The 7,453-nt window shown below is 41.2% G+C and overlaps 1 long non-coding RNA gene across 1 annotated transcript; it reads right to left on the minus strand.

The window, feature by feature from the left end:
- Nucleotides 1–2,635: 2,635 nt before the first annotated feature.
- On the minus strand, nucleotides 2,636–3,302 carry LOC127362445 (uncharacterized). Its single transcript, XR_007884465.1, has 3 exons — nucleotides 2,999–3,302; nucleotides 2,815–2,895; nucleotides 2,636–2,738 (listed from the first exon to the last, which is right to left on the minus strand). It is a non-coding gene; the product is annotated as an uncharacterized LOC127362445 (long non-coding RNA).
- Nucleotides 3,303–7,453: the final 4,151 nt, after the last annotated feature.

The following is a 7,453-nucleotide window of genomic DNA, read 5'->3' on the forward strand; positions in this document are numbered from 1 at the left end:
GAATAGGTGTACCTTAATATAAAGTGTTACCATATTTTCTAACTACACACCTCATAAATTGATGCTGAAAAATGTAAGCTCCATTCATACATCTGTGCAATAACAGGGCCACCTAATTATTTTGAAATCCAACCAAACAAAATGTTAATTGTGTCATGATAATTTCACAATCATAGCAATTGTATTGTATTGTTGTAGAACTTAAGCATTTGAGTCACAAAAAGCTTTGTATTGAATGAACCCAGTTGCCACCCAGTTTGTGCAATTTGTTTCACAATTCCTTTCAAAGTGAAAACTGAATGTGTCTCAATGTAAATACTTTAAAACATAACAGTTGCAATATTGTGTGAGAATGCTGCCAAAGAATGTGTAATTGGAGAATTCAAATGTGCTTCTGTTATTTCATCATAAGAATGTTCTAGAATGCGACATGCAATTTAGAAGTGACACACACTGAACTGTGGCATTTTACTGTTTGCAGCTGGACAGACAACATGTTTTGCATTAAGAGCTTCATATCAACCAAAAGCTGGACTGGACCCAGACAATAAGTGTCTCTGCTTTCTCAGAGAAACTTTCTTTTTGACCACACAGGTAAGTCAGAGGCTTTTTTATACTGTGGTTTACAGTACAACCAGAGGATGGAAAAGTTGTTTTCAAGTACACAAAGTTATTGTGTAGTCATTAAAATGACTCACTTGCTTTTACTCAAATGTAGATGAAACATAATTTGTTTTAAACCTATCAAGGATAGACAAACAGGTCACCACTGAGGTTTTTGGCATGACTTCAATACATGATAGCCTGTTTAAAGAGATAGGAACTAACACATTGTTACTTCCCTTCCAGGTTTCCTGGAGAGAAAAAAATCCACTCTGGCAAAGAACAAGGATGGTTTGTAGCCTTCAGGTGACAAATACCTCAGTCTTCACTCAACAAAAACAAGTTCCTATAAATTCTGGCAGAGGTAAGCTGTTAAACAGTGTTCAAACATGGACACCAAGGTCAGTGTTGCTGTAAAGATCCCCAAATTAATGTTAAATGTTGGCAGAACGGTGAGTTATTATCAATAACTTTTAGACAGTATCATACAATTTTAAACTTGTACTCCATTACAATTCAGAAGCAAATATTGTACTTTTCACTCTACAGAGTTGTAGTTATTCGTTGATTAGTAGATAAAGATTTTACATACAAAACAGATCATAATCTGTTTAAAGAAAAAAAAATTACCTACATACAGAGCCCCCAAAGGCTCACTGCAAATGGGAAGGCAAAAAAACTTCTTGCCATGACCCTTGTGGGATCATTATCTACCCAACAGTATGTGAAATTGTACCAAAACACAGTAATGCAACAATAATAATATACTAATATAAATTAAGTAAACATCAGATATGCGAGCAGAAACTGCAGGAGCTATGTATACAGCCACCTCGCATTGCCAGCTGGTCGATGACAGTACCTTGCTTATCTGAATGGAATGAATGGATATATCTAGCTGGCAGACAGCTTAGGGCTGAGTGGCTGGTACTGTACTTAAGATACGGTGCTGCAAATTCCTCCTCCTGTTGGTATTCCTTGGTGGAGGGATGGTCAGAGCATTCGTATTGTTGGGAACCCCTCTGCGTCTTCAGCAGGTATATCAGATCACATGTTTCAACCCTTATAGCTTGTATGCCTGACCTGAGTAGGGCAGCAAAGACTAAATTAATTCCCCTGCAGAAGAGTTCCACTAACCATGTTTAGCTGGTCTCAGAAATAGTGCACTGATGTTGCTGAGAAACCATTGCAGCTGGCTTTACTGGGGAATATTATTATAATAATATTATATTATATTATTGTAATAAGTTGCAGTAGGCAACATTACAAAAACTTTCTTTCATATTTGCTGGAAATGTTACTATATTCCTGACAGTAGTGCATGAGACAGATAATCTATGACAAAAATATGTTCGTCTTGCTCCTCCTAGTGCCCGTAATTGCATTGATAGCAAGAACCCACTGCGGCTAAATGAAAAAAAAAAACATTTAGAGCCATCAGATGTCTCTTATTCAGTCTCAGTCACTGCTCAGGCACACACTCTGCAGAACCACTTCCCCAACATATGTTCTCGCTTCAGGTTGAGCTTTGTAAACACTGAAACAACCACCAGCAATGAAAAAACTGCCCATCTCTCCTTTGCTAACAACGTCATTATTGACAAAACACACAGAGCTTTGGGTTCATAATGTTTGGTAGCAAGGTGCTTGTAGTCCCTGATGCATTAGTTTAAAACTAGGATGTCTACATGACTGTGAGTCAGTGTGTTTGTGTTGTAAAACCTATACTAAACCTTTCAACTCTTTCCCCTGAAAACATACTTCCTAAATTACATATATTTTAAAAACTAAAACTAATATTGAAACTATTGAAAACTAAACTAAAACTATACCTTTTTAAACAATACAAACTAAACTGAAACAAGCAAAACCACTCAGGAAACTAACTAAACTGAGCTTAAAATAATAATAAAAAATAAAAAATACAATAAAAACTAATGAAAAATACACAATACTGACTCTAGAATCAAGCATCCGTTGACAAGAGCTTCATCAATAACTTGGTACTTAACTTTCTTGAGTCGGTGAGAGATGGCTAGTCTGTCCTCCAGGGACACAGTGAGATCGGCTACTAAGATCATTTTTGTGCTCCTGGATAATAGTGTCTGGTTGGAGTGAGGTTACAGCCTCCTTTTCTGGAAAGACAAGATTCTTCTTCAGGTCCACTTCAAACAAAACGAAGGGCAGGTTATTGGCAGTACTTTACCTTACCTTTGGAAATTGCATCTTTGGGTAGTGATGCCTGGTGTTTGCTGTCTTTGACACTCAGCAGATCCATCCATTTGGGAATTTCTGTAAAGACCAGTATTAGTATTTTCCCATTTATTTGACACATCCAGTCATGACGTAATGGGTGCAAAGGGTTGCTCCACACTGCTCACAGGGCGTATCTTACCCTAGATCTTTGGGTTATTTGGTGTTGGCAAAGGTCAGTCACAGCAGGCAGGAGGAAGGTCAACTTCTCCTGATCAGTACCCCAAAGTTTCTTCCAGGACAGTGAGTGCTTGGTTCCACTGCAACTACTGTCCCTGGTTGCCGAGGCCTACTGCTTTATGTGGCAGTCTTCCTTTGCTCCCTCTGGGACCCTCTATACCACTAGTCCTCTTTTGCCTTTGGCATTGGCTTGCTCCATCTCTTGGCAATGTAGTTTCAAAGTCCCTCTTGACAGACCACCCCAACAATCTCTTCATGTTTGCAGTTAATTTCTGCTTCCATCACCATCAGCAGCGTGCTGACTACTGTTTTGCAAGATCTTCACATCAATCTTGGTTGCTTTGAATTCTTCCACCTCTGATGAGACTGAGGAGCAGAAGCACTGAGCACAGAGCTGAAAGTTGGGAGTCATGATGCTCTTCTTGAGCCTCTGCCATTGGGTGGTGAAGTTTCCCAGAGTTAACTTCATCTTCAGTAAATCCATGTATGATATCACCAGCTTGACTACTTCTGATGGTACTTGGTAATGCTCCGATCAGTGGGTGGGGTGCTCTGGATCAGATATTAGTCTTGTTAATGGTAGACCAAAATATTTTCCCTTCACCATCTAGCATGGAGACCTATTGAATTGAAGTTCAGTTCATTAGGGATAAAGCAATCCGTACAGATGTACAAATCCAGGATTCCTGCTGTAGTGTCCTTAAAAGCTTGAGTAATAGCTATGGCTAAAGCCATATAGCTATATCCGTCTTAACTCCAGGTGAAATAAGGTCAGTTGAACTGACAGGCACAGGTAAAGGCATAGCAATAGCCATAACCACAAAAAAAGCAACTGTAGAAATAAATACAGTGATAATCTGAGTTATATACAGAGACATGTGTAGACATTGCATAGGGCATAGGTTTGCTCTCAGAATTGGCACACAGCAATTGTCATTACTGAGTGAATTATCCAAGTGAAATAAAGTTGATTTGACAGGAATGCAACATCTATTGGAATAAACAATGCTGGAGGATGTTGTGGAAGAGGAAGATTATGCTCACCTGCTGTACAGTCTGGATTATGAAGGCAGAGTGGAGCAATACATAGATACTCAACAAATCAGGAGCAAGATAATCTTGCACAAGACTGTTGTGCTGGCACCCCTGGACTGGCTACTGAAATGGTACAATGTTATCCACTGTGATTTAGGAAGACACCCACCTCTCTCAAGTACTATGTTCTCACTGGGGCAGAATAATCCCCTTGGGTGCCTCGAGGAGGGGCAGTCTACCCCCTACCTTGTAGTTTAGATAAAGTTCAGTGTTCTATCTTACCTCAAGATTCCTTAGAAAACGATGTCAATATTGAGTGCATTAACCTTGTGAATTAAGGTTAATTGGACTGACAGTAACAAGTAAAGGCATTGCTAGAATCAGCAAGTGAGGGACAAGAAAATCCAGCACAAGACTGTTGTGCTGGCGCCCCCGGACTAGGTACTGTAGTGGCGCAACATTATCCACTGCAAGTTAGGAAGGCACCCAACTCTCTCAAGGACTATGTTCTCACTGGGGCAGAATAATCCCCTTGGGTGTCTCGCGGAGGGGCAGTCTACCCCCTACCTTGTAGTTTAGATAAAGTTCAGTGTTCTATCTTAACTCAAGACTCCTTGGAAAACAATGTCAATATTGAGTGTGTTAACTTTGTGAAATAAGGTCAATTGAACTGACAGAAACAAGTAAATGCATTACCAGAATTAGCAAATGAGGAACAAGAAAATCCAGCACAAGACTATTGTGCTGGCGCCCCCGGACTAGGTACTGAAGTGGCGCAACATTATCCACTGCAAGTTAGGAAGGCACCCATCTCTCTAAAGGACTACGTTCTCACTGGGGCACAATAATCCCCTTGGGTGCCTCGAGGAGGGGCAGTCTACCCCCTACCTTGTAGTTTAGATAAAGATCAGTGTTCTATTTTAACTCAAGACTCCTTTGAAAACAATGTCAATATTGAGTGTGTTAACTTTGTGAAATAAGGTCAATTGAACTGACAGAAACAAGTAAATGCATTACCAGGATTAGCAAATGAGGAACAAGAAAATCCAGCACAAGCATGTTGTGCTGGCGCCCCAGGACTAGGTACTGAGGTGGCGCAACATTATCCACTGCAAGTTAGGAAGGCACCCAACTCTCTCAAGGACTATGTTCTCACTGGGGCAGAATAATCCCCTTGGGTGCCTCGAGGAGGGGCAGTCTACCCCCTACCTTGTAGTTTAGATAAAGTTCAGTGTTCTATCTTACCTCAAGATTCCTTAGAAAACGATGTAAATATTGAGTGCATTAACCTTGTGAATTAAGGTTAATTGGACTGACAGAAACAAGTAAAGGCATTACTAGAATCAGCAAAGTGAGGGACAAGAAAATCCAGCACAAGACTGTTGTGCTGGCGCCCCGGACTAGGTACTGTAGTGGCGCAACATTATCCACTGCAAGTTAGGAAGGCACCCAACTCTCTCAAGGACTATGTTCTCACTGGGGCAGAATAATCCCCTTGGGTGTCTCTCGGAGGGGCAGTCTACCCCCTACCTCGTATTTAAGATTAAGATCAGTGTTCTATCTTAACTCAAGACTCCTTGGAAAACGATGTCAATATTGAGTGTGTTAACATTGTAAAATAAGGTCAATTGAACTGACAGAAACAAGTAAATGCATTACCAGGATTAGGAAATGAGGAACAAGAAAATCCAGCACAAGACTGTTGTGCTGGCGCCCCCGACTAGGTACTGAAGTGGCGCAACATTATCCAATGCAAGTTAGGAAGGCACCCACCTCTCTAAAGGACTATGTTCTCACTGGGGCAGAATAATCCCCTTGGGTGCCTCGAGGAGGGGCAGTCTACCCCCTACCTTGTAGTTTAGATAAAGTTCAGTGTTCTATCTTACCTCAAGATTCCTTAGAAAACGATGTCAATATTGAGTGCATTAACCTTGTGAATTAAGGTTAATTGCACTGACAGAAACAAGTAAAGGCATTACAAGAATCAGTTAGTGAGAGACAAGAAAATCCAGCACAAGACTGTTGTGCTGGCGTCCCCCTACAAGGTACTGAAGTGGTGCAACATTATCCACTGCAAGTTAGGAAGGCACCCAACTCTCTCAAGGACTATGTTCTCACTGGGGCAGAATAATCCCCTTGGGTGCCTCGAGGAGGGGCAGTCTACACCCTACCTTGTAGTTTAGATAAAGTTCAGTGTTCTATCTTACCTCAAGATTCCTTAGAAAACGATGTAAATATTGAGTGCATTAACCTTGTGAATTAAGGTTAATTGGACTGACAGAAACATGTAAATGCATTACCAGAATTAGAAAATGAGGAACAACAAAATCCAGCACAAGACTGTTGTGCTGGCGCCCCTGGACTAGGTACTGACATGGCGCAACATTATCCACTGCAAGTTAGGAAGGCACCCACCTTTCTAAAAGACTATGTTCTCACTGGGGCAGAATAATCCCCTTGGGTGCCTCGAGGAGGGGCAGTCTACCCCCTACCTTGTAGTTTAGATAAAGTTCAGTGTTCTATCTTACCTCAAGATTCCTTAGAAAACGATGTAAATATTGAGTGCCTTAACCTTGTGAATTAAGGTTAATTGCACTGGCAGAAACAAGTAAATGCATTACCAGAATTAGCAAATGAGGAACAATTAAAACCGGCACAAGACTGTTCTGCTAGCACCCCTGGACTGGGTACTGACGTGGCAAAACATTATCCACTGCAAGTTAGGAAGGCACCCACTTCTATAAAGGACTATTTTCTCACTGGGGCAGAATAATCCCCTTCGGTGCCTCGAGGAGGGGCAGTCTACCCCCTACCTCATAGTTTAGATTAAGTTCAGTGTTTTATTTTAACTGAAGATTTTTAGGAAACAATGTATATATTGAGTGAGTTATGCTGGTAAAGTGATATCAACTGAACTGATGGGCACAAATAAAGGCATAACAAGACTCGACAAATCAGGAGCCAGATAATCTTGCACAAGACTGTTGTGCTGGCGCCCCAGGACTGGGTACTGAAGTGGCACAACATTGTCCACTGCAAGTTAGGAAGGCACCCACCTCTCTAAAGGACTATGTTCTCACTGGGGCAGAATAATCCCCTTGGGTGCCTCGAGGAGGGGCAGTCTACCCCCTACCTTGTAGTTTAGATAAAGTTCAGTGTTCTATCTTAACTCAAGACTCCTTGGAAAACAATGTCAATGTTGAGTGTGTTAACTTTGCAAAATAAGGTCAATTGAACTGACAGAAACAAGTAAATGCATTCCCAGAATTAGCAAATGAGGAACAAGAAAATCCAGCACAAGACTGTTGTTCAGTCTACCCCCCGGACTAGGTACTGAAGTGGCGCAACATTATCCAATGCAAGTTAGGAAGGCACCCACCTC

The sequence above is a fragment of the Dicentrarchus labrax genome, unplaced genomic scaffold (assembly GCF_905237075.1).
Source record: "Dicentrarchus labrax unplaced genomic scaffold, dlabrax2021, whole genome shotgun sequence".
NCBI lineage: Eukaryota > Metazoa > Chordata > Actinopteri > Moronidae > Dicentrarchus > Dicentrarchus labrax.